Source organism: Schistocerca gregaria, chromosome 2 (assembly GCF_023897955.1).
Source record: "Schistocerca gregaria isolate iqSchGreg1 chromosome 2, iqSchGreg1.2, whole genome shotgun sequence".
NCBI classification, from domain to species: domain Eukaryota; kingdom Metazoa; phylum Arthropoda; class Insecta; order Orthoptera; family Acrididae; genus Schistocerca; species Schistocerca gregaria.
Genome location: NC_064921.1, coordinates 715,796,040 through 715,816,122, shown reverse-complemented (window position 1 = coordinate 715,816,122; position 20,083 = coordinate 715,796,040). Strand labels below are relative to the sequence as shown.

At 44.9% G+C, this 20,083-nt stretch overlaps 10 non-coding genes across 10 annotated transcripts; 7 read left to right on the top strand and 3 right to left on the bottom strand.

The window, feature by feature from the left end:
• Positions 1-275: 275 nt before the first annotated feature.
• Trnap-ugg (transfer RNA proline (anticodon UGG)) lies at positions 276-347 on the top strand. The gene has a single exon. It is a non-coding gene; the product is annotated as a tRNA-Pro (tRNA).
• Positions 348-982: 635 nt separating this feature from the next.
• On the bottom strand, positions 983-1,055 carry Trnav-uac (transfer RNA valine (anticodon UAC)). Its single transcript has one exon. It is a non-coding gene; the product is annotated as a tRNA-Val (tRNA).
• Positions 1,056-1,276: 221 nt separating this feature from the next.
• On the top strand, positions 1,277-1,348 carry Trnap-cgg (transfer RNA proline (anticodon CGG)). Its single transcript has one exon. It is a non-coding gene; the product is annotated as a tRNA-Pro (tRNA).
• A 1,791-nt stretch (positions 1,349-3,139) lies between these two features.
• Positions 3,140-3,211, top strand: Trnap-ugg (transfer RNA proline (anticodon UGG)). Its single transcript has one exon. It is a non-coding gene; the product is annotated as a tRNA-Pro (tRNA).
• A 635-nt stretch (positions 3,212-3,846) lies between these two features.
• Trnav-uac (transfer RNA valine (anticodon UAC)) lies at positions 3,847-3,919 on the bottom strand. Its single transcript has one exon. It is a non-coding gene; the product is annotated as a tRNA-Val (tRNA).
• Positions 3,920-4,140: 221 nt separating this feature from the next.
• On the top strand, positions 4,141-4,212 carry Trnap-cgg (transfer RNA proline (anticodon CGG)). The gene has a single exon. It is a non-coding gene; the product is annotated as a tRNA-Pro (tRNA).
• Positions 4,213-6,003: 1,791 nt separating this feature from the next.
• On the top strand, positions 6,004-6,075 carry Trnap-ugg (transfer RNA proline (anticodon UGG)). The gene has a single exon. It is a non-coding gene; the product is annotated as a tRNA-Pro (tRNA).
• A 635-nt stretch (positions 6,076-6,710) lies between these two features.
• Trnav-uac (transfer RNA valine (anticodon UAC)) lies at positions 6,711-6,783 on the bottom strand. The gene has a single exon. It is a non-coding gene; the product is annotated as a tRNA-Val (tRNA).
• A 221-nt stretch (positions 6,784-7,004) lies between these two features.
• Positions 7,005-7,076, top strand: Trnap-cgg (transfer RNA proline (anticodon CGG)). The gene has a single exon. It is a non-coding gene; the product is annotated as a tRNA-Pro (tRNA).
• A 12,307-nt stretch (positions 7,077-19,383) lies between these two features.
• Positions 19,384-19,457, top strand: Trnap-ugg (transfer RNA proline (anticodon UGG)). The gene has a single exon. It is a non-coding gene; the product is annotated as a tRNA-Pro (tRNA).
• Positions 19,458-20,083: the final 626 nt, after the last annotated feature.

Sequence of the window (20,083 nt, the reverse complement as noted above, 5' to 3'; positions counted from 1 at the left end):
CGTTATGAGTTGGTGTTTCGGATTCCCGGTGTTCTTTTGTTTAGTGCATTTGCCTTCCCTTGATGCTAAGAAAGCACATGACGAAAGTGAAACACCACCGTCTGTTCATCTGCAGAGCGCGATGAAATTATTCACTCTACATTCATTGCCTTTAATATTCTTTCCATCAGTGGTGGGCGCTGCCTTCAGAAAGCGCTTTTCTTTCTGATTTACATGAAAGTTTGTGTTCCTCGGAGCTGGACTGCTTGGGATTACCTTCACTGCCACCGGCAAGTGGCTCGTTGGTCTAGGGGTATGATTCCTGCTCTGGGTGCAGGAGGTCCCGGGTTCAAATCCCGGACGAGCCCTACCGTTTTGACCGTGCTGAAGAGTAGGTGGAGCTCACCCACGTTTGTAGCTCTGCAATGAAGAACAGATGCGTGCCGCAGCACGCTGTGTGTGGCCCTACGGTCATGAAGGGACCGTTTGATATGGCAAGAATCTGATACCAGTAAATTACATAGGTCGATTTCTGTAGAAGAGCCGACAGTAATCTTGCATGCAACGGAAAACAAAGGTTGTCTTTGCAGAACGTGTGCACCGTGAGTGGAGACGAAGCTCAATCGTGGAGCAGTCTACCTTCATCTGATTAGCGACAACGTCAACCAAAGAGTGGGATACAAGACTGAGCGTAGTTAAGAGTTTCTCACTATTAGTTACGTTCACACTTCAACAGAGTTGTGACAAGGCGAGTGCAAAGAGATCAGGAAAGCCAGTATGAAGCGAACTTGAAGTAGTCTTGAAGAAATGGATACTAAATTTTGCAGGCCAGAATGGAGCTACGAGCGTTCTGAGTTACTGAATACCGGTGCACTATGGGAGCAAGAGCATTTGACAGTAAAATGAGGCGATATCGGTGTAGCACACGACATTTATTATCCCGCACACGCAGACGTGACGTTATCTCGGAAATGGAATCCGAAAACGGGTTTAAAAAAAGTCGTGCTTCCGCCCGGGATCGAACCGGGGACCTTCTGCGTGTAAAGCAGACGTGATAACCGCTACACCACGGAAACGACGGTTTTGCCGTTGTACTACCTTGAAAACCGTAGCTCCAACAGATTTTTCCTGCGTAAGCAAGGGCATCGGCTACGAGCTCCGTCCGATTCTAGAAGTTGCTATAGTAAAAGACAACGATAAAAACAATGAAACCGCAACAGCCAGGGAGAACGCTGGGTGAGCAGCAGCTCTGCACGGTGATACCAAGAACGGAGGCGATAGTCATGTGCATCGAGAAGGCTCGTTGGTCTAGGGGTATGATTCCTGCTTCGGGTGCAGGAGGTCCCGGGTTCAAATCCCGGACGAGCCCTTGCGTTTTGTGCAAACGTGTGGCGACTACCGGCATGCCGGCGGCTGTTCCGCGCATTTCCTGCCCTCCAGGTAAGCACAAAAACCAAGTAGCCGGTTCTGAAAGAGTTTCACGTATCATTTGAGCCATCTGCAGCCTGGTGGTTGGACGTTTGAAATTGATTTAAATGTTCACAGTAGAGATTGTAGCAAGTGTCTTGTTGAGTGCGACGAAAAAGTGATTACGCCCGGAATCGAAACGGAGACCTTCTGCCTGTTAGGCAGACGTGATAACCGCTACACCACGGAAACTGCTAAGCTCTGAGATCCACATGTGACACAACTTGCAGGACGATCACAACTTTGGCGTAAAAATCACTTTGCGGAAACGCACAATGCAGGTATTTCGCATTCGTACGCAACAATCGACAGCACCCTTGCCTGTCTGAATGCCACCACGAATAAGAGCCCAAGAAGTCGTCGGACAAGCTCGCGGCCGAGTCCTCGGTAGCATCAGCTACTCTTGCTTTCCGTACGAGCCACCGTCAATTCGCGCAGTCGCTATTGCATATGATGTCACCAAAAGCAATCACTTCGTTAGCGGCAAGGAGCCCGGGCCCAGCGGTAGCTCTACATGGAGGCACCAGCAGCCCCGACAGGCCGCCGCTGGCGCGCCGGCGCCCGGACCCGCGACCCCTAATGACGTTGCAGTCGATGTATTTCTTAATATCGCTTTTGGAAGAAGCAAGCCAGGTGTAAATCACACAGTATTTTACTGATGATCTGGAAACGCAAATTTAGAACAAGTAGAACATTATATAAAATTTGTTGTGTGGTCGAGCGGAACCCACCCTTCGCTCTTCCCAGATTATCGTTGCTGCACGGAATGATTGTTAAAGCACCGACGGCTTCAGAGTTCGTCTTCTCCAACGTTTGCTTTTGCAGTACATTCCGCAATCTTTTCGTTATGAGTCGTGTGTTTCGGTTTCCCGATGTAGTTTTGCTCACACCTCGCGACTTCTCTTAACCCCGAGCCACCACTAGCAGAAAATTCCGCACTGCAGTCCGGTCAATCTGCAGAGCTCGATAAGAGCATCGCGGTCGTTCCTGAGCTAATGAAACGGCCGTGTCTGTAGTTGTTCCCAGATGTCTCCCACAGAAACGGCCTCCCGGACGCCTGCATTACAGGAGTACGCCCCTACTCCCAGCCATACAATTGCATTTGAAAGCAGAATAACATGAGCTACAGAGCAACTCCGACTTTTGTGTCTGACCTACTTTTAATGATACTGTGGTCGGTTTAGTTACTACTATCGCTGCTGGACGAAGCAGACCAGTTGAAAGCCACACGGTATTCTTGTAACGAACAGGTAATGGAAATTTAGGTAAAACGATATCAAAAAAAGTTGCGTGGTGGAGCGACACATACAGTTGGCTCTTCGTAGATGATCATTGCTGCACGGAATAATTCTTAAGGCACCGACGCCTTCAGGAGTCGTGTTTGGAAGTTTTGTTTGCAGTATATTCCGCTATCTTTTCGTTATGAGTTGGTGTTTCGGATTCCCGGTGTTCTTTTGTTTAGTGCATTTGCCTTCCCTTGATGCTAAGAAAGCACATGACGAAAGTGAAACACCACCGTCTGTTCATCTGCAGAGCGCGATGAAATTATTCACTCTACATTCATTGCCTTTAATATTCTTTCCATCAGTGGTGGGCGCTGCCTTCAGAAAGCGCTTTTCTTTCTGATTTACATGAAAGTTTGTGTTCCTCGGAGCTGGACTGCTTGGGATTACCTTCACTGCCACCGGCAAGTGGCTCGTTGGTCTAGGGGTATGATTCCTGCTCTGGGTGCAGGAGGTCCCGGGTTCAAATCCCGGACGAGCCCTACCGTTTTGACCGTGCTGAAGAGTAGGTGGAGCTCACCCACGTTTGTAGCTCTGCAATGAAGAACAGATGCGTGCCGCAGCACGCTGTGTGTGGCCCTACGGTCATGAAGGGACCGTTTGATATGGCAAGAATCTGATACCAGTAAATTACATAGGTCGATTTCTGTAGAAGAGCCGACAGTAATCTTGCATGCAACGGAAAACAAAGGTTGTCTTTGCAGAACGTGTGCACCGTGAGTGGAGACGAAGCTCAATCGTGGAGCAGTCTACCTTCATCTGATTAGCGACAACGTCAACCAAAGAGTGGGATACAAGACTGAGCGTAGTTAAGAGTTTCTCACTATTAGTTACGTTCACACTTCAACAGAGTTGTGACAAGGCGAGTGCAAAGAGATCAGGAAAGCCAGTATGAAGCGAACTTGAAGTAGTCTTGAAGAAATGGATACTAAATTTTGCAGGCCAGAATGGAGCTACGAGCGTTCTGAGTTACTGAATACCGGTGCACTATGGGAGCAAGAGCATTTGACAGTAAAATGAGGCGATATCGGTGTAGCACACGACATTTATTATCCCGCACACGCAGACGTGACGTTATCTCGGAAATGGAATCCGAAAACGGGTTTAAAAAAAGTCGTGCTTCCACCCGGGATCGAACCGGGGACCTTCTGCGTGTAAAGCAGACGTGATAACCGCTACACCACGGAAACGACGGTTTTGCCGTTGTACTACCTGGAAAACCGTAGCTCCAACAGATTTTTCCTGCGTAAGCAAGGGCATCGGCTACGAGCTCCGTCCGATTCTAGAAGTTGCTATAGTAAAAGACAACGATAAAAACAATCAAACCGCAACAGCCAGGGAGAACGCTGGGTGAGCAGCAGCTCTGCACGGTGATACCAAGAACGGAGGCGATAGTCATGTGCATCGAGAAGGCTCGTTGGTCTAGGGGTATGATTCCTGCTTCGGGTGCAGGAGGTCCCGGGTTCAAATCCCGGACGAGCCCTTGCGTTTTGTGCAAACGTGTGGCGACTACCGGCATGCCGGCGGCTGTTCCGCGCATTTCCTGCCCTCCAGGTAAGCACAAAAACCAAGTAGCCGGTTCTGAAAGAGTTTCACGTATCATTTGAGCCATCTGCAGCCTGGTGGTTGGACGTTTGAAATTGATTTAAATGTTCACAGTAGAGATTGTAGCAAGTGTCTTGTTGAGTGCGACGAAAAAGTGATTACGCCCGGAATCGAAACGGAGACCTTCTGCCTGTTAGGCAGACGTGATAACCGCTACACCACGGAAACTGCTAAGCTCTGAGATCCACATGTGACACAACTTGCAGGACGATCACAACTTTGGCGTAAAAATCACTTTGCGGAAACGCACAATGCAGGTATTTCGCATTCGTACGCAACAATCGACAGCACCCTTGCCTGTCTGAATGCCACCACGAATAAGAGCCCAAGAAGTCGTCGGACAAGCTCGCGGCCGAGTCCTCGGTAGCATCAGCTACTCTTGCTTTCCGTACGAGCCACCGTCAATTCGCGCAGTCGCTATTGCATATGATGTCACCAAAAGCAATCACTTCGTTAGCGGCAAGGAGCCCGGGCCAAGCGGTAGCTCTACATGGAGGCACCAGCAGCCCCGACAGGCCGCCGCTGGCGCGCCGGCGCCCGGACCCGCGACCCCTAATGACGTTGCAGTCGATGTATTTCTTAATATCGCTTTTGGAAGAAGCAAGCCAGGTGTAAATCACATAGTATTTTACTGATGATCTGGAAACGCAAATTTAGAACAAGTAGAACATTATATAAAATTTGTTGTGTGGTCGAGCGGAACCCACCCTTCGCTCTTCCCAGATTATCGTTGCTGCACGGAATGATTGTTAAAGCACCGACGGCTTCAGAGTTCGTCTTCTCCAACGTTTGCTTTTGCAGTACATTCCGCAATCTTTTCGTTATGAGTCGTGTGTTTCGGTTTCCCGATGTAGTTTTGCTCACACCTCGCGACTTCTCTTAACCCCGAGCCACCACTAGCAGAAAATTCCGCACTGCAGTCCGGTCAACCTGCAGAGCTCGATAAGAGCATCGCGGTCGTTCCTGAGCTAATGAAACGGCCGTGTCTGTAGTTGTTCCCAGATGTCTCCCACAGAAACGGCCTCCCGGACGCCTGCATTACAGGAGTACGCCCCTACTCCCAGCCATTCAATTGCATTTGAAAGCAGAATAACATGAGCTACAGAGCAACTCCGACTTTTGTGTCTGACCTACTTTTAATGATACTGTGGTCGGTTTAGTTACTACTATCGCTGCTGGACGAAGCAGACCAGTTGAAAGCCACACGGTATTCTTGTAACGAACAGGTAATGGAAATTTAGGTAAAACGATATCAAAAAAAGTTGCGTGGTGGAGCGACACATACAGTTGGCTCTTCGTAGATGATCATTGCTGCACGGAATAATTCTTAAGGCACCGACGCCTTCAGGAGTCGTGTTTGGAAGTTTTGCTTGCAGTATATTCCGCTATCTTTTCGTTATGAGTTGGTGTTTCGGATTCCCGGTGTTCTTTTGTTTAGTGCATTTGCCTTCCCTTGATGCTAAGAAAGCACATGACGAAAGTGAAACACCACCGTCTGTTCATCTGCAGAGCGCGATGAAATTATTCACTCTACATTCATTGCCTTTAATATTCTTTCCATCAGTGGTGGGCGCTGCCTTCAGAAAGCGCTTTTCTTTCTGATTTACATGAAAGTTTGTGTTCCTCGGAGCTGGACTGCTTGGGATTACCTTCACTGCCACCGGCAAGTGGCTCGTTGGTCTAGGGGTATGATTCCTGCTTTGGGTGCAGGAGGTCCCGGGTTCAAATCCCGGACGAGCCGTACCGTTTTGACCGTGCTGAAGAGTAGGTGGAGCTCACCCACGTTTGTAGCTCTGCAATGAAGAACAGATGCGTGCCGCAGCACGCTGTGTGTGGCCCTACGGTCATGAAGGGACCGTTTGATATGGCAAGAATCTGATACCAGTAAATTACATAGGTCGATTTCTGTAGAAGAGCCGACAGTAATCTTGCATGCAACGGAAAACAAAGGTTGTCTTTGCAGAACGTGTGCACCGTGAGTGGAGACGAAGCTCAATCGTGGAGCAGTCTACCTTCATCTGATTAGCGACAACGTCAACCAAAGAGTGGGATACAAGACTGAGCGTAGTTAAGAGTTTCTCACTATTAGTTACGTTCACACTTCAACAGAGTTGTGACAAGGCGAGTGCAAAGAGATCAGGAAAGCCAGTATGAAGCGAACTTGAAGTAGTCTTGAAGAAATGGATACTAAATTTTGCAGGCCAGAATGGAGCTACGAGCGTTCTGAGTTACTGAATACCGGTGCACTATGGGAGCAAGAGCATTTGACAGTAAAATGAGGCGATATCGGTGTAGCACACGACATTTATTATCCCGCACACGCAGACGTGACGTTATCTCGGAAATGGAATCCGAAAACGGGTTTAAAAAAAGTCGTGCTTCCGCCCGGGATCGAACCGGGGACCTTCTGCGTGTAAAGCAGACGTGATAACCGCTACACCACGGAAACGACGGTTTTGCCGTTGTACTACCTGGAAAACCGTAGCTCCAACAGATTTTTCCTGCGTAAGCAAGGGCATCGGCTACGAGCTCCGTCCGATTCTAGAAGTTGCTATAGTAAAAGACAACGATAAAAACAATCAAACCGCAACAGCCAGGGAGAACGCTGGGTGAGCAGCAGCTCTGCACGGTGATACCAAGAACGGAGGCGATAGTCATGTGCATCGAGAAGGCTCGTTGGTCTAGGGGTATGATTCCTGCTTCGGATGCAGGAGGTCCGGGGTTCAAATCCCGGACGAGCCCTTGCGTTTTGTGCAAACGTGTGGCGACTACCGGCATGCCGGCGGCTGTTCCGCGCATTTCCTGCCCTCCAGGTAAGCACAAAAACCAAGTAGCCGGTTCTGAAAGAGTTTCACGTATCATTTGAGCCATCTGCAGCCTGGTGGTTGGAGATTAGATTAGATTAGATTAGATTAGATTAATACTTGTTCCATAGATCATGAATACGACACTTCGTAATGATGTGGAACGTGTCAGGTTAATAAAAGATGTCTGTACAAGAAATTACATTACACAAAATATTGCATGACACTAATGATTAAGTTTTTTTTTTTTTTTTTTTTTTTTTACTTACTTTATATCTAAAAATTCAGCCAATGAGTAGAAGGAGTTGTCATCTAGAAATTCTTTTAATTTATTTTTAAATGTTAGTTGGCTATCTGTCAGGCTTTTGATGCTGTTTGGTAGGTGCCCAAAGACTTTTGTGGCAGCATAATTTACCCCTTTCTGTGCCAAAGTCAGATTTAACCCTGCATAGTGAAGATCATCCTTTCTCCTGGTGTTATAGGTATGCACACTGCTATTACTTTTGAATTGGGTTGGATTATTATCAACAAATTTCATAAGGGAATATATATACTGTGAGGTTACTGTGAGGATCCCTAGATCCTTAAATAGATGTCTGCAGGATGACCGTGGGTGGGCTCCAGCAATTATTCTGATTACACGTTTTTGTGCAATGAATACTTTTCTACTCAACGATGAATTACCCCAGAATATGATGCCATACGAAAGCAGTGAATGAAAGTAGGCATAGTAAGCTAATTCACTGAGATTCTTATCACCAAAATTTGCAATAACCCTAATAGCATACGTAGCTGAACTCAGACGTTTCAGCAGACCATCAATGTGTTGCTTCCAGTTTAACCTCTCATCAATGGACACACCTAAAAATTTTGAAAATTCTACCTTAGCTACAGACTTCTGTTCAAATTCTATATTTATTACTGGAGTTTTGCCATTTACTGTACGGAACTGTATATACTGTGTTTTATCAAAATTTAAAGAGAGTCCGTTTGCTGAGAACCACTTAATAATTTTGTGAAAAACATCATTTACAATTACATCACTTAGTTCTTGGTTTTTGGATGTTATTACTATACTTGTATCATCAGCAAAAAGAACTAACTTTGCATCTTCATCAATGTGGAATGGTAAGTCATTAATGTATATCAAGAACAGTAAAGGACCTAAGACCGAACCCTGTGGGACCCCGTGCTTGATAGCACCCCAGTTTGAGGAATCAGCTGTTTTAACATTACACGAACCACTTATTTCAACTTTCTGCATTCTTCCAGTTAAGTATGAATTAAACCATTTGTGCACTGCCCCACTCAAACCATAATGATTTAGCTTATCTAAAAGAATTCCATGATTTACACAATCAAAGGCCTTTGAGAGATCACAAAAAATACCAATGGGTGATGTCCGGTTATTCAGAGCATTTAATATTTGATCAGTGAAAGCATATATAGCATTTTCTGTTGAAAAGCCTTTCTGAAAACCAAACTGACATTTAGTTAGTACTTTATTTTTACAAATATGGGAGGCTACTCTTGAATACATTACTTTCTCAAAAATTTTTGATAGAGCTGTCAGAAGAGAGATTGGGCGGTAGTTGTTGACATCCGACATATCCCCCTTTTTATGCAATGGTTTTACAATGGCATATTTCAGTCTATCAGGGAAAACACCCTGCTCCAAAGAGCTATTACATACGTGGCTGAGAATTCTACTTATCTGTGGGGAACAAGCTTTAAGTACTTTGCTGGAAATGCCATCAATTCCGTAAGAGCTTTTACTTTTCAGTGAGTTTATTATTTTACTGATTTCAGAGGGAGAGGTTGTTGGAATTACAGCTGTTTCAAACTGTGCAGGTATGGCCTCTTCTATTAATAGCCTTGCCTCTTCTAGTGAAGATCTAGATCCTATTTTCTCCACAACATTTAAAAAATGATTATTCAAAATATTTTCAATTTCTGATTGTTTGTTAGTGCACTTGTCATTCAATTTTATTGCACTAAAGTCTTCCTGTGCTCTTGGTTGCCCTGTTTCCCTTTCAATAATATTCCAAATTGCTTTAATTTTATTATCAGAGTTACTGATCTCAGACATGATACACATGCTTCTGGACTTTTTAATAACTTTTCTTAGTACCGCACAATAGTTTTTATAATATTGAACAATTTCGGGGTCAGTACTCCATCTTGCTGTTAGATACAGTTCTCTTTTGCGGTTGCAAGATATTCTTATTCCTTTAGTTAGCCAAGGTTTTTTATATGTTTTCTTGGAATTATGTTTAACTATTTTCTTGGGAAAACAATTTTCAAATACCCTTAAAAATGTATTGTGAAATAAGTTATATTTCAAGTTTGCATCGGGTTCCTTATACACTTCATCCCAGTCTAGCTGCTGTAGGCTTTCCCTAAAGTTTGCAATATTTATATTGTTAATTGAACGCACTGCTTTGAAAGTCTGATTTATTATACTGCATGGAGCTATGTCATGTACTGTAACAAGCTGTGCACTATGATCTGAAAGACCATTCTCAACAGGATAAGCATTTATGTCCTTAAACTTATCTTGGTCTATAAAAAAGTTATCTATCAATGTACTGCTGTTCTTTGTTATCCGAGTAGGAAAATCAAAGACGGAGCTCAAATTGAAAGAACTGAGTAATACTAAAAGGTCATTCTTCCTATTACACTCTTTCAGGGAATCAACATTGAAATCCCCACAAATGATAATTTGCTTCCCCCTGTCTGACAGATAGCACAACAAAGCATCCAAGTTTTCCAGAAATAGCTGGAAATTCCCTGAGGGGGACCTATACACTGTTACAATTATGAAAGTGCCATCCTTTAGTTTAAGTTCAGTGGCACATGCTTCCATATGTTGCTCTACACAAAATTTTTTAGTTTCTAAATTTTTTGCACTGTGGAAGCTTTTGACATATATGGCAACTCCTCCTCTCATCATATTATCTCTACTTACATGTGCAGCTAATTTGTACCCATTGATGGACGTTTGAAATTGATTTAAATGTTCACAGTAGAGATTGTAGCAAGTGTCTTGTTGAGTGCGACGAAAAAGTGATTACGCCCGGAATCGAAACGGAGACCTTCTGCCTGTTAGGCAGACGTGATAACCGCTACACCACGGAAACTGCTAAGCTCTGAGATCCACATGTGACACAACTTGCAGGACGATCACAACTTTGGCGTAAAAATCACTTTGCGGAAACGCACAATGCAGGTATTTCGCATTCGTACGCAACAATCGACAGCACCCTTGCCTGTCTGAATGCCACCACGAATAAGAGCCCAAGAAGTCGTCGGACAAGCTCGCGGCCGAGTCCTCGGTAGCATCAGCTACTCTTGCTTTCCGTACGAGCTACCGTCAATTCGCGCAGTCGCTATTGCATATGATGTCACCAAAAGCAATCACTTCGTTAGCGGCAAGGAGCCCGGGCCCAGCGGTAGCTCTACATGGAGGCACCAGCAGCCCCGACAGGCCGCCGCTGGCGCGCCGGCGCCCGGACCCGCGACCCCTAATGACGTTGCAGTCGATGTATTTCTTAATATCGCTTTTGGAAGAAGCAAGCCAGGTGTAAATCACACAGTATTTTACTGATGATCTGGAAACGCAAATTTAGAACAAGTAGAACATTATATAAAATTTGTTGTGTGGTCGAGCGGAACCCACCCTTCGCTCTTCCCAGATTATCGTTGCTGCACGGAATGATTGTTAAAGCACCGACGGCTTCAGAGTTCGTCTTCTCCAACGTTTGCTTTTGCAGTACATTCCGCAATCTTTTCGTTATGAGTCGTCTGTTTCGGTTTCCCGATGTAGTTTTGCTCACACCTCGCGACTTCTCTTAACCCCGAGCCACCACTAGCAGAAAATTCCGCACTGCAGTCCGGTCAATCTGCAGAGCTCGATAAGAGCATCGCGGTCGTTCCTGAGCTAATGAAACGGCCGTGTCTGTAGTTGTTCCCAGATGTCTCCCACAGAAACGGCCTCCCGGACGCCTGCATTACAGGAGTACGCCCCTACTCCCAGCCATACAATTGCATTTGAAAGCAGAATAACATGAGCTACAGAGCAACTCCGACTTTTGTGTCTGACCTACTTTTAATGATACTGTGGTCGGTTTAGTTACTACTATCGCTGCTGGACGAAGCAGACCAGTTGAAAGCCACACGGTATTCTTGTAACGAACAGGTAATGGAAATTTAGGTAAAACGATATCAAAAAAAGTTGCGTGGTGGAGCGACACATACAGTTGGCTCTTCGTAGATGATCATTGCTGCACGGAATAATTCTTAAGGCACCGACGCCTTCAGGAGTCGTGTTTGGAAGTTTTGCTTGCAGTATATTCCGCTATCTTTTCGTTATGAGTTGGTGTTTCGGATTCCCGGTGTTCTTTTGTTTAGTGCATTTGCCTTCTCTTGATGCTAAGAAAGCACATGACGAAAGTGAAACACCACCGTCTGTTCATCTGCAGAGCGCGATGAAATTATTCACTCTACATTCATTGCCTTTAATATTCTTTCCATCAGTGGTGGGCGCTGCCTTCAGAAAGCGCTTTTCTTTCTGATTTACATGAAAGTTTGTGTTCCTCGGAGCTGGACTGCTTGGGATTACCTTCACTGCCACCGGCAAGTGGCTCGTTGGTCTAGGGGTATGATTCATGCTTTGGGTGCACCATTCTGGCTTTAGCCGTCGCCGCGGTCGGACGTATTTGTTGTTTACTCCGCGTACGTTAGCGCTATCGCCGGTGTTTGGTGTTTACGTGAAGTTAGCTGTACATTTTCGCTGTTATTTTTTGAGTGGTGTCTCTGATAAGTGTTTTTATAGTGCTTTCGTCCGTTCCACGTTTCGTGCTTCGCCGCAATTTCGGTTGTTGCCGGAATTTCGTCGGAACCGACGACCATGTCTGACACCGTCAGGAAGAATACTTTAGTCTTCTCGTTCGAGAAAGAAACACGGCCGGTCCAACCCACTGCGCTGGAAATCTACGATTGGCTGACTGAGGTAATCGGTATAAATTCTGACTCTGTTCATACCACGCAATTAGATGCTGAAAAATACTGTGTTTTTGTTAAATTTCTGAACTCAGTGACAGTCGATAAGTTGCTTGCAAAATGGGGTAATTCCGTCGAATTTGTTCATCGAGACGGTTCAAAAAGTAATGTCTCTGTACGAAAAGCTGATATCATGTACACCAATGTCAGGATTTTGAATGTTCCAATTGAAATTGATAATCAGTTGATCAAGGACGCTCTATCTAAATATGGCGAAGTTAAATCTATCTATAACGAAAGATGGTCGAAGCTATACAAGATACAGTGTTTTAATGGCATTAGATCCGTTGAAATGGAGGTGAAAGCCAACATTCCGTCCCATATATCCGTTGCAGGCCATAAAGCACATGTTGTGTATTCTGGTCAGGAGCGCACGTGCAATATTTGCAATGAGACAGGTCATTTCCGACAAGATTGTCCGCGCCGTGTTTTTGTTCTTCGGAACAATCTAACACAGCGTCAAAAACTGACCCTCAGCGATGTCTTACCAAATAGCACTTCCCTTCTTTCGGTTAACGACAGTGGTGCATGTACTTCTGCAGTGCCCGCCATAACTACTACGGAGTTCCCTCCCCTGAGCGTCATTACATCACACCCTTCTGTTCCCGATTGCGATCTCCAGAATAAGAAGCGACCGTTGGAAATGACCGATGACGGCTCGGACGGCGAGTCCGCCCGTAATTCGCCTTCCACCCGCAAGCAGAAGCAGTGTAATGCGGATGTGCTCGAGGAAACAAACAGTACATGTATTGACGTGACGACAGCCGCTAAGGCAACCCGGCCGCTGTCGGCGGCTGAACAGGTACAAACGGTCCACGGAGGGGACGCAGTAACGATTGTCGCGGAGACTTCCAGGCGCACTCCGAAGCACAAGAGGTGACGGAGCGGAACCCAACTCAAGAATTTACAGACCCACAAACCGCCGACTCAGTCAGTGCTCTGGAGCTAGTGACGGAAGAACAAGGAAATGGCACTCGTAAAAAGGACGCTGTTGAGGCAGCTTCGGTCACAACGGTGGTAAAGATAGACAATCCGAATGACGGCGCGTTGAACCAAGATGTCCGAAGACGCCGACTCAAACTGCAACCTAATCTCAAAGCTTCCCGTAACCAAAGCAAACAACAACCAGCACAAGAGGAAGCGACGCCCAAGAACGTCTTGTATGAAATCATCACGGAAAGACCTAAGGAGGTACCTTCAAGTGACATTAGTGATGCAAAGCCCCTCGGTAAAACTAAAACCCGAGATGTTCGGAATCCTGCACCAAAATGAGGCTGTAAGATGAAAAAAAAAAAAAAAACAAAGGATTTTGTTGAACCAGTTTCATTTCTAATTGTACTACTGTCTTAGTCATATTTCAGAGGAACCAGATGAAGTGTTTACCGAGCTTCAAATACTGACTATTTTTTTTAGATGTTTGTTTAAGCAGAGTCGTTTCTCCCTTCTAGGAGCTGCACATCTCTTTTTTTATTAATATTTTGTTATCTTTTTAATCACTTATTTACTTTTTATGCAAACTAAATGTCCCAGGCATATACAATTACGACTATCAATATTAACAGGATTACATCCGTGACTAAAGTTACAGCGCTCAAGGATTATTTATATGAGTCAGGGACGGACATTGCTTTCCTACAGGAAGTAGTGCTGACTAATCTTACAGTGCCTGGATATTTGGCGATTTTAAATGTCTCACTTGACACCAACGTCGGTACAGCAATTTTAGTCAGGGAGGGGATTCCTGTCTCGGATATCGAGAGGTTGGACTCCGGCAGAGCGATAGGTATAAAAGTCTTTGGTTCTACCCTTATCAATCTGTATGCCCCTTCTGGCACATCCAATAGAATGGAAAGAGCACAGTTCTATAAAGAAGAAATCATTTATTTATTACGGAAAAACCCAAAAGATCTTATAATAGGCGGTGATTTTAATTGTGTGATAAATAAGAAAGACCAGGTTCCGAATTTTAATACCTGCAGTGAACTGAAGCGTTTCGTCACTGTTTTACAGCTTAAAGATGCTTGGGAAATAATGTATCCCACATTTGTGGCATTTACATTCCTAGGTCCTCACTCACGTAGCAGGATCGACAGACTCTACATATCGCAAAGTCTAGTTAGCTCCTTCATTAAAGCAGAGACGATTCCAGTTTACTTTTCTGATCATAGCTCCGTGCTAGCTTCCATCCACCTTACTGCGCAACCCACTCGCCGTTTTAGAAGTTCATGGCACCTTAATACGTCACTGATGCAGGACGACGGATTAGAAGAAAGTTTGACAGAAGCGTGGGCATTGTGCCTCCGCTCTGCAGATAGACACGTCTCAGTACTAGACTGGTGGTGCAACAGGGCAAAGCCTAAACTGAGAAAAGTTCTCATCCAGTATAGTGTACAACGATCGAAAGACTTGAAAAATTCCATAGAATTTTATTATACCATGCTGCGAAATTTATATGAGCAGGCAAACACTTCCAACGTCCGTCTGGCAGATATCAAGCAAACTAAGGCCAAATTGCTCAGTCTTAAAAGACAGCAGATGGAGGGTCTGAAATTAAAATCCAAGGCTAAGACAGTCGTGGAGGATGAACACGCTTCCTTGTACCATCTACTGAAGCACGAAAGAAACAGGAGACGCACCTTCATTGATGGACTTCAGTCTGAAACTGGCGAGACACTTACGACTCAGAGAGACATCGTCAATGCAGTGCACAAATATTACGAAGACCTATACACTGCCAACCCGGTATGTGAAGAGTCCTTCGATGAGTTCCTTAGTTACATAGCTCCACAGGTCTCGGACGAGGAAAACGAAGACCTTCTCGTTGAGTGTACTAACGAAGATATCCACAGAATCATCTGCAAATCTCCTCTGAGGAAATCGCCGGGACCGGATGGTTTGCCTGTTGAATTTTATAAACGATACTGGCCACTGATTGGTGACATGTTTACCCGAATGACGAACGAGGTGCTTCAGGGAAAGCATTTACCTGCTGTTTTTAAAGAGAGCACAATAGTACTAATCCCAAAAAATGCTGCAAAAAGAAACCTCAACAACTTTCGTCCTATCTCCCTGTTAAACTCCGATTATAAAATCATCGGCAGAATTTTAAACAACAGACTCTCACAGTTGGCCAAAAAGATAGTAAGTCCATACCAGTCCTGTGTGCCTACCAAGAGCATTTTCAAAAGCATAGCTGAATATAGAGATATAATTGCAATCACTGCTGTGACCACCATAAAATGTGCTATCATGTTTATTGACTTCCAGAAAGCATTTGATCGTGTGGATCATAGATTCCTTAGTGCCACACTGAACAAAATAGGTTTTAATGAGCGAGTCGTAAGTGTGATCAGAAATGTTGCAACAGGCATCAGCGCTTGTATATCAGTTAACTGCCAGAGGACAAAGCAGATTCAGATCAGGCGCGGCGTTCCTCAAGGAAGCCCCCTTTCCATGTTCCTATTCGTGCTTTCATTAGAACCTTTCCTCCGCAGTGTTCATGCCACTCTAACTGGCATCACATTATCTGGTCACCGAACAGTCATAAACGCCTATGCCGATGATATCGGAGTCGTCCTGCGAAATCCCGACGACATTTTGAAATTGGAAACGCTAATTAAAAAGTACTGTAGAGTCTCCGGAGCAGGTGTCAACGCAAACAAAAGCAAACTCCTAAACCTGCGGGGTTTTCAACATACCACCTTAGCCTGGGCCACAATGGTCACCCAATGCAAAGCACTAGGAATAACACTGACACCTTGTCCGTTAAAAATGGCAGCTATCAATTGGAGAAATACGTCGGGACAACTTCTTGGAACAACAAGGGAAAACCTCCACCGTAACATGAACCAAGTTCAGAGGGTGATTTTCATTAACCACTGCATTCTCTCCAGGAGTTACTTTATAGCACAGATCTTCCCACTACCGAAAATGATTGGAAAAAAGATAATGTCTACCATTGCCAGCTATCTTTGGAGAGGGGATATATTCAGAGTCGACGCAAAAACTGCGACCTTAGATCCCAGGAATGGAGGTTTGGGGTTAGTTGACATCAGAAATAAGGCGTCTGCGCTTTTTATAAAAAGGACCGCCACTATCCTTAGCGACCACGCTGATAGCATTACAACTAAATTATTTGAAGTTGTCAGGCCTGCCAGTTTACAGGCGCCGGTGAATGTGCAAAAAATAAATAACCGGCTCCAGTACGTTCGTGTATATTTTGTGGAATTCAGCTATCTCGGCGGTGTCATCATCAACTCACGACGGATCACGGCCCGCGATATTCTGTGCCATTGAAAGAAAATGGAGGGGAGAAACAAATTGGAAAGTAAATACCCACACACTGATTGGGACGCCATATGGAAAAATATTAATATGCGTGGTCTACCATCGGACGTCAAGTCAGCGTGGTATAAAACAGTGAATGAGACCGTAAGCACCAATGAAAGGTTACATGCAATCGGCGTTAGCGACACGAACCTATGTCTCAAATGTAAATTGATCGACACGTTAGTGCACAGATTCACGTGCGGTGGCAATCTACAACTCTGTAATTGGATTAGGGAACAACTGGCTTTTCTTACGAGATCTTCGGTGGAAAATTTTCCCCCTGTTACATTCCTCAGGCCTCAGACTTGCTATTTTCCAGCAGCAAAAAACAACTCGGTCCATTGGTTAATGGGACACTATGTGAATTACGTAATTAATCACCTGGGAAATGACAATTCCACTGATTTTTACATGTACTTGAAGTGTGCTTTTTATAACGCCCTGAAATATAAAGACCACAAGAAAAACTACGGCAATATGCTTAAAATTGTATTCGAGCGACTGGGCATTGGTTGACAAGCCAACGAGATAAACAAAAATCGTTTATTTAAGCGAAACGACGCTTAAACAAAAACAATTGGGGAGAAGTACAATTTTACAGTTTCATATTACAATCACTTATCCTCTGCTGGCAAAGAAGGCTATTTTGTTTATTGCACAGAAGAAGCCGAAGCCGAAAGCCAGTATCGCAGGGTTAAAGATAAATTGTTTTCTTATACATTCATTTTATGACTGAGAAGGAAGTCTCATTTGTTTCCATGGAAGGGAACATACTTTTTTATTATTATTATTAATCTCAAGAAGGAAAGGAGGCTATGGAATTAGTGCCTTAACATAAAATTCCTTCTTCACATTCCATAAAGATTTTTCTTTTACAATAAAAAAAATAACAAACAAACAAAAATAATAATAACAATAAAAAAACTAAACAGAAATTAAAAAAAATAATATACAGGTTCAGGGTCCACTACTTCCTACAACTTTATTATATATTACAACGAAGTATGCTAGGTTGCCGAGAAGCAGTGGATAAAAAAAAAAAAAAAACAAAAAAAAAAAAAGAAAAAAAAAAAAATCCCGGACGAGCCCTTGCGTTTTGTGCAAACGTGTGGCGACTACCGGCATGCCGGCGGCTGTTCCGCGCATTTCCTGCCCTCCAGGTAAGCACAAAAACCAAGTAGCCGGTTCTGAAAGAGTTTCACGTATCATTTGAGCCATCTGCAGCCTGGTGGTTGGACGTTTGAAATTGATTTAAATGTTCACAGTAGAGATTGTAGCAAGTGTCTTGTTGAGTGCGACGAAAAAGTGATTACGCCCGGAATCGAAACGGAGACCTTCTGCCTGTTAGGCAGACGTGATAACCGCTACACCACGGAAACTGCTAAGCTCTGAGATCCACATGTGACACAACTTGCAGGACGATCACAACTTTGGCGTAAAAATCACTTTGCGGAAACGCACAATGCAGGTATTTCGCATTCGTACGCAACAATCGACAGCACCCTTGCCTGTCTGAATGCCACCACGAATAAGAGCCCAAGAAGTCGTCGGACAAGCTCGCGGCCGAGTCCTCGGTAGCATCAGCTACTCTTGCTTTCCGTACGAGCCACCGTCAATTCGCGCAGTCGCTATTGCATATGATGTCACCAAAAGCAATCACTTCGTTAGCGGCAAGGAGCCCGGGCCCAGCGGTAGCTCTACATGGAGGCACCAGCAGCCCCGACAGGCCGCCGCTGGCGCGCCGGCGCCCGGACCCGCGACCCCTAATGACGTTGCAGTCGATGTATTTCTTAATATCGCTTTTGGAAGAAGCAAGCCAGGTGTAAATCACACAGTATTTTACTGATGATCTGGAAACGCAAATTTAGAACAAGTAGAACATTATATAAAATTTGTTGTGTGGTCGAGCGGAACCCACCCTTCGCTCTTCCCAGATTATCGTTGCTGCACGGAATGATTGTTAAAGCACCGACGGCTTCAGAGTTCGTCTTCTCCAACGTTTGCTTTTGCAGTACATTCCGCAATCTTTTCGTTATGAGTCGTCTGTTTCGGTTTCCCGATGTAGTTTTGCTCACACCACCACTAGCAGAAAATTCCGCACTGCAGTCCGGTCAATCTGCAGAGCTCGATAAGAGCATCGCGGTCGTTCCTGAGCTAATGAAACGGCCGTGTCTGTAGTTGTTCCCAGATGTCTCCCACAGAAACGGCCTCCCGGACGCCTGCATTACAGGAGTACGCCCCTACTCCCAGCCATACAATTGCATTTGAAAGCAGAATAACATGAGCTACAGAGCAACTCCGACTTTTGTGTCTGACCTACTTTTAATGATACTGTGGTCGGTTTAGTTACTACTATCGCTGCTGGACGAAGCAGACCAGTTGAAAGCCACACGGTATTCTTGTAACGAACAGGTAATGGAAATTTAGGTAAAACGATATCAAAAAAAGTTGCGTGGTGGAGCGACACATACAGTTGGCTCTTCGTAGATGATCATTGCTGCACGGAATAATTCTTAAGGCACCGACGCCTTCAGGAGTCGTGTTTGGAAGTTTTGCTTGCAGTATATTCCGCTATCTTTTCGTTATGAGTTGGTGTTTCGGATTCCCGGTGTTCTTTTGTTTAGTGCATTTGCCTTCCCTTGATGCTAAGAAAGCACATGACGAAAGTGAAACACCACCGTCTGTTCATCTGCAGAGCGCGATGAAATTATTCACTCTACATTCATTGCCTTTAATATTCTTTCCATCAGTGGTGGGCGCTGCCTTCAGAAAGCGCTTTTCTTTCTGATTTACATGAAAGTTTGTGTTCCTCGGAGCTGGACTGCTTGGGATTACCTTCACTGCCACCGGCAAGTCGCTCGTTGGTCTAGGGGTATGATTCCTGCTTTGGGTGCAGGAGGTCCCGGGTTCAAATCCCGGACGAGCCCTACCGTTTTGACCGTGCTGAAGAGTAGGTGGAGCTCACCCACGTTTGTAGCTCTGCAATGAAGAACAGATGCGTGCCGCAGCACGCTGTGTGTGGCCCTACGGTCATGAAGGGACCGTTTGATATGGCAAGAATCTGATACCAGTAAATTACATAGGTCGATTTCTGTAGAAGAGCCGACAGTAATCTTGCATGCAACGGAAAACAAAGGTTGTCTTTGCAGAACGTGTGCACCGTGAGTGGAGACGAAGCTCAATCGTGGAGCAGTCTACCTTCATCTGATTAGCGACAACGTCAACCAAAGAGTGGGATACAAGACTGAGCGTAGTTAAGAGTTTCTCACTATTAGTTACGTTCACACTTCAACAGAGTTGTGACAAGGCGAGTGCAAAGAGATCAGGAAAGCCAGTATGAAGCGAACTTGAAGTAGTCTTGAAGAAATGGATACTAAATTTTGCAGGCCAGAATGGAGCTACGAGCGTTCTGAGTTACTGAATACCGGTGCACTATGGGAGCAAGAGCATTTGACAGTAAAATGAGGCGATATCGGTGTAGCACACGACATTTATTATCCCGCACACGCAGACGTGACGTTATCTCGGAAATGGAATCCGAAAACGGGTTTAAAA